Here is a 6555-nt window from a genome sequence, read left to right as displayed (position 1 = left end):
CGAACCAGCCAAGTTCCCGCTGCACACGCGGTCTTGCTCCCTGCCCCCCACCGCTAGGGTGAGGGGCGCCGCTGCGCTACTTCCTCCCCCTCCCCCCCGCATTGCCCGCTGCCTCAGTTGCTGAGGGGTCGGTGTCTGGCCCTGCTGCGCCCGCCGCACTTGGTCTAGTCAGGCAGTGGGGCAGCCTGGCCCAGGGGATGATGAGGAAGGGAGGGGGCAAGGGTCTGAGCTGGGATGGGGAGGGGGCAGCGCTGAGGATATTTCAGCCCAGAAGGGACAGCAGCTCACCTGCCTGTGGAAACACCCAGCGGGCCCTGCCCTGCGGCCTCCCCCCATAACTGCACAGGCCGGAGCCCGGAGCCAGGTCAGCCTAAACGTTAAACAGCGACCAGGGAGCGGGCACTGACTGAGCTAGTCATGTAGGAGCCTGGTCACTCAGAATGGGAGGATCTAAGCCCCGACCTCAAGTCAGGCCCCTCAATAACTTGTAAGGATCTGCCCCCTTGCATGGAAATTGACTGACCTGCCTTGTCTTCCCAGGGGTTGCGCCATGCCTCAGCTAACTCAAGTCAGCAGTACATCTTGCCTTCTGGTGAAGACAAGGCCCTAAGCAGTGCTATACCACAGACAGCTTATTGAGCCAAAAGGTGGTTGGATTGTTTCTAAAAATTAAATTCATTTTCTGAGAATTAAGGTTGATACAAGGCAGGTTTCAAACCCGCTTGAGAGCTTGTCCACACTGGAGTGTACATCACTTTAAAAATCTATTTTAAATAAATCTAGTCGCTGTAGTTTAGACCAGCCCTCAGCATGGCCCAGCTCCTCAAACATCACCCATTGGTTTCAATGGGAGTTATGCACTTTGAAGATCTGTGCTCATATTCTCAGCACCTGATAGCTCTTACATTGTTCACAGGAGTTTCTCTCTTCCAGAAATCTGAGCAGGGGAAGCTCCATGGGTAAAATGATCAGAGCTCTATTGAATAATAGAGCTTTGAATTTGTATCAGGTGAGAATCTGTCCCTCCATCTTTAATAGTCATCCTGAATTCCACAGTAATTGAAATTTGGGCAGGGTTTCCCTCTCTCTAAACCTCATCTCCTACTTTAGCTTCTGTGGAAAAAGGATTGAGGTTCATCAAAAAAACTTTTAAAATGACAATTAAGTTTGCTCATAAATGCACATGTATACACACACCTCTACTTCTTCAGAATACGACAAAGTTAAGGCCAAGGTTTTCAAAAATGGCTAGTGAATTTGGATGCTAAAGTAGCACCCATCCTCTGAAAAATAAAGCTCATCACGACATGAAAAGTCAGGTTTCTTTTAAATGTCTCAGTTCAGACTCAAGCCACCTTTGAAAAATCTTGGGCAACATGATACAAAGATCTATTCAACAGCTAAAGATTGCAATGTGCAGGAGCTAGCACAGTAAGATTCCTCTCTCAGTCACGACCTCTGGGAGCTAACAATTTCCATCCTTAGGATTTCAATTCAATTGCATATGGCTACCTATGTATTTTTCAAAATAGCTTTGCACTCAACAGCTTTAGGTTCTCTGGTACCTACACAGAGCCCTGATCTTGCAGACTATTGTAATCAAATGAGTGGCCCCATTAAGTTTAATCATGCCCATAAAGTTACGCACATGCCTAAATCTGACCCACTTAAATACCTATACAACTTAACACAGTCACAGCAAAGAGGGAAGCTGCTCTACAAGCAGCTCTAGCCAATAAAAAACATACGCAGGAATGCAACAGGGAAACCCTTCCACCCCAGCGCACCCCCAAACCCACTCCCACAACGAATGAATGACCACATGCACCCATACCAGAATAGTACAATGAGTATAGGAAAGGGAAATATTTATTTACAGAAGGAATGAATGGAGAAAAATGGGGTGGGAGGGGAGGAAGATGGGGAAGCAGTAAAACAGGGTTACATCCAACATGAGGCCCCCACAGGCCCACTGGTACTCTGCAAATATGACAGGATAAACACCAACTCCTGCTTCCAGACTTGGAGTTTAGGAATCATGGGTAGAGTTGCAGTCCGGCAGTGACTCTTGGGTGCTCCTGGTCATTTTCACTGCCAGAGAACTTTCCCCAACAAACCCCTCCAATGCCCTCTTCTGCCACTTTCTGCAAACCCACATAACGAGACAACATCTCCACTTAGCTAGCTACAGCCTCCCTCCTTATTGCCAATGCAAGGTCACAAACCCCAGTACTCACCACCCCACACAGCTCTGGATAACGGGGATACTGGCTCCAGCTCCCATTTTGTGGCAGCAGTTTTTGGTTTTAGTCATTTTGTTTATACATCTTGTTGTTTGCCCTCCATTTTGTGTCCTCTTCTTCCCCATAATTTGGCACCCTTTCTGAGCAGAGATGGGAAGTTAGGAGCAGGAAAAGGTCACATGATATAGATCTGCCCAGCAACAACTGGGGTATTTAAGGGCTGAGCTGGCAGCACTCGCATGCTACCTGCCCTAGTGGTAATCGTGCTGTTCTTGTCATCTCACCCTGCTTACTAGAAGAGAAGAACCTACCTGTTGTGTTCCTGGTGTCCTATGTCCTTGTTGTTCCTCTCCCACTGTTTATCGTGTGTCACTGTCCTGTCATCCCAACCTTGATTCAGTATGGTGTTCGTCAGTTGTCCCTTGCCTTGTGGAGGCTGCTGATGTACCCGATTTAATGATAAGTTTTCTTGTTAATTACCCATCTTGGTTTCAATTTGGGGTCCTTTGAATTAGATTATCTAGCAAGCTTCTTTTTCATTAATAAATTGTCATCTTTATTCATTACAGATCAATTGTCTTCTCCCGTTTGTGGGAGGGTAGGGATCACTGCTAGTGACAGATAAAGTAGGGGTGGAACCAGGCAAAGGGGGTCCTTTTAAAGATTACCTTCCCAAATCAAATTCCATTTTAGTGAAAGGCTTTGCAGAAGTTTGTCCTTCTCAGGTGGTTCCTTCCAGCTTCTGTCCTGGGTTGTCCCAAAACTTCAGGCTGATTCTTGGCTGCTTTGCGATTGGAAAGCCTACTCACTTTTGGTCCTTTTGTCTGGAGAGAAAGACATATACCTTGTTGCTCTCTGTCTCTCCATCACTTGGCTCAGGACAAGTTTTAAAGAGCCACACTCTCTAAACCCCAAGGGGGTTACACCTAAAAATCAAGCGGTCTGATTCAGAGGGAGTTTCTAAGTCCTGAGCATTTTTAAATAATATGGCCAAGAGTGTGACAGTGTATATCAGAAATGCAGATAAAGTCATAAGGTTATGCTGTGGGATTATGTGTAATTCTTTATTATTGAATGCAAAATTCACCCAGATTTCTCTTCTATCACTGAGATGCCAAGTATCAGTTTCACATTCTTATTTAGGTCCTACTCATGCAGACATGCTTAATTTTACTCACATGATTCATGTTAAGCATGTGTACAAGTGTTTTCAGAATCTGGAGGCCTTGATTTTCAAATTTAAAAAAAGTAAGCTGATCTGAGTGTTACTAACCACGAGCATTAAGCTATCAGACTTGAGAAACTGCAACTTGTACAAAATCCAGCAGCATGCCTCCTCAGCAACACAGGCAATTGTGGGTACATCACACCTGTCCTCTACCCACTACATAGGCATCCCAGAGTCCATCACATCAAGGTCAATATCTGAGTTCTCTTCAAGGTGCTTAACAGAAAGGGCCCCGGACACCCAAGATCTCACTCAACCCTGCTCCCCAGGCAAAAGGGAACTTTCTACCTGAAGGTTAAGTTAGTCTGTAAAGGAGACAGACCCTTCTTGGGGTTCAGATCAAGGCAGTGGAAAAGTATTTAAGAACCAGCACAATTATTACCACCTTCTGGCACCAGAGCAGGGTTTTTGCCCTGACTAGGAAGATCTGCCAAAGACTCCATGAAGACCAATTGTAACTTGGCTATTGCTTTTACATTGAAGGTGCTCACTGATGGGCAGCAATACAAAATCCTATGACAGAACCACCCATCACAGATGCTAGTTCCATCGCGTAGTGCACTATACAATGGCACTCATACCATAATGAGGGCACAGTATGATAACCTGAATAGCCATGTCTAAAATCAGAGCTTGATGTTACAAATAGCTTTAGGCAACCCTCTTCCCCCGAAAAAAGCCAAATGCTCACCACCTTCCAAAGAGCATAAAATTGTGCTTCTAAAAAATAAAATAAAATAAAATCTAAGTACCCACTAGCTACTAAAGAATAGTTTCTGCAGCACTTCCTTACCTGGTCTGATGTTGGGTGGGATTGTGCCTCAGTTTACCTCTGACCAAATTCCCTTCAGCAGTTAGGCAATCAATTTAGTTTAGCTTTCCACAGTCATTATGCCAACAAATGTTCCCCCTCCACCACCCACCTTCTAGAAAAGTGAGAATCCAAATGGGTTACAGTCCCCTTCAGCTTCTCCTCTTGGTGAGTTTCTGCTTCCTGCTTCACTAGATGCAGAGGAATGAATGGGTGGAGTGGAAAGGGGTGGTTCAGGGTTTGTGTCTTTGTTTGGAATTGGGTGAGGGAGAGATCAGGGCTCCCTGTACTCTTCTCCTCCTGCCACTGGCTGAGTGGTCTTGATGGGGGCCTCCTCTCTGATAGCAGGTCTTGGAATGAACAAACACAGATGCAGGGGTCAGCTCCCCTATTCTCAGAGTGATAGTCCCAGTCTCTCTGCAGACTCAAGCAGATGTCTGGAACATCTGTGTAAGTGATAATCATCTCTTCCCAAGGACTCAAAACTTTAATAAATACAAGGACACTGAGTCTGAGGTAGTCAAAGGACTCCAGGAGCCAGGGCCCTAGTCAGGGTCCATAGTGTTAATGCCTTAATTGGGTCTTGATGAACCCCACTCAGAAGCAGACTTCCTCTCATTACTTGGACAGACACACACAGTTCCAAATATAACAGGTCCTTAACCTGTTCCATACCAGCTGTTCCATGAACAGCTGCCAAACCAAAGCACAGATGAAGATTCGGGGGGGTGCCTTCCCTGAGGTGGGCTCTTGTTGAACGGCCGCAGGAGGCAGGGACAGAGAGACAGGTTTGTCAGAACAGTCACTAGCAAGTGTAGGCAGCCGCACTCTGAGGCCATCGAAGATTTTTTTTTTTTTTTATTTGGTGAAAGCCCCTGATATAGATTCCAGGACAATCTAGACCAGGGGTTCTCAACCGGTGGTACGCGGAAGAGAGCTCGGTGGTACGGGAGGCAAAACCTCGCCGCCGATTCCGCCGCCAAAAAAGCTCTCCGCCGCCAAATCTCCCCCACCTCTGCAGCCGAAGCTCGCCGCCACCGAATCTCCCGCCTCCCCCGCCGAGAAAGATTACTGCCGCCGAAAATGGTCAAACGGCAGCAGGGCTTCGGCGGAAGGTATTGATCCGTCCATGCAACCAGACCTATTTACCGAGTCCCACTCGGGCCAGGTACAATCAGGTGAAGCGGTACTTGTCCTGACTGTCCCTGACCCGAGTGGTACTCGGGAAAAAAAGGTTGAGAACCGCTGATCTAGACCAAGCCTCTCACCTGATTCTTCTCTGTTTCTGTGATTCCTCCCTAGCTGTCAGATCGGTTGATAATCATGTGTTGAGATGAGTAATGAGCTGGTCTGAGATGAATCTGAGGAGAGAAAGCAGAATGATTCTTTTAGAGGATCACTAATATACTGTAGAGAATCAAAACTTGGATTAAAATTTCTGTTTGAGCAAGAGGAGGGTCATTGGACAATACTTATCTGCTCAGTAAGTGCTCAGTCTGTCTGTACGCCCCAGGGATGTACCTACAAAGGAAGAACAATGTTACTAAGCAAAGCTCCTGAAGATCAATTCAAGAAGTCCACTGGAAAGAGATGTCTGATGTTTTTGGATGCACCTTGGAACGAAAGGGTTGTTTTAAGGTGGTGAGCACAAAGTAATTTTAGCCCTCAAAATTACTACATTTTTAATTTGGAGAACAAGGTTTGGTAGGCTGAAATTTACAATTATTCTAATCAATGCTAATTCAGGGGAGTGACACCCATATTATGTTAGTCATGTGGATCTTAAAATGGAGCCTCCGCAATTACAGACGATTATGAATCAAATCCAAAGAGTGCACAAGCAAACAAACAATAGTTACTTCAGAAATTAACATTCCTCAACAAAAACACATAAGACCAGGTCAAAGATTTTCTGTAAAAATGCATTTTCAACAAAAAAATTGGGTTTTTGAGTAAATGAAGTCAAAGTTTTGATGTCATGTTACAGAAGCAGCTTGCTTTTGCAAGAAGGTTGCTTCCTTTTGCTATTTGGATATTTTAAGTGCTATTTTGTTGCTGCTCTTTGCTTGCTTAGATGAGATGAAATTAGCAGACTGACCTAAATGTTAGTATTTTAGTTCAGAAAAAGACTTTTTAAAAATTATTATAATTTTAGTGAAGTTAGAAGACACCTTTTTTAGGGGCTGGGTTGGATTTAAATACTTGTGGCTAAACACCTGTATGGGATGGTAGCATTTTTAATATATGAACATGCAATTTACCACACTAATACA

The 6555-nt window shown here is 45.2% G+C and overlaps 1 long non-coding RNA gene across 1 annotated transcript; it reads right to left on the bottom strand.

The window, feature by feature from the left end:
• Positions 1-2841: 2841 nt before the first annotated feature.
• Positions 2842-5797, bottom strand: LOC137166550 (uncharacterized). Its single transcript, XR_010923727.1, has 3 exons — positions 5551-5797; positions 4395-4632; positions 2842-3067 (listed from the first exon to the last, which is right to left on the bottom strand). It is a non-coding gene; the product is annotated as an uncharacterized lncRNA (long non-coding RNA).
• Positions 5798-6555: the final 758 nt, after the last annotated feature.

The sequence above is a fragment of the Emydura macquarii genome, unplaced genomic scaffold, assembly GCF_026122565.2.
Source record: "Emydura macquarii macquarii isolate MOO-44397 ecotype Brisbane River unplaced genomic scaffold, CSIRO-AGI_Emac_v2 contig_2875, whole genome shotgun sequence".
Taxonomy (NCBI): Eukaryota; Metazoa; Chordata; order Testudines; family Chelidae; genus Emydura; species Emydura macquarii.
Note: the sequence above shows the minus strand (reverse complement) of the source record. Positions and strands in the feature narration are given on the sequence as shown.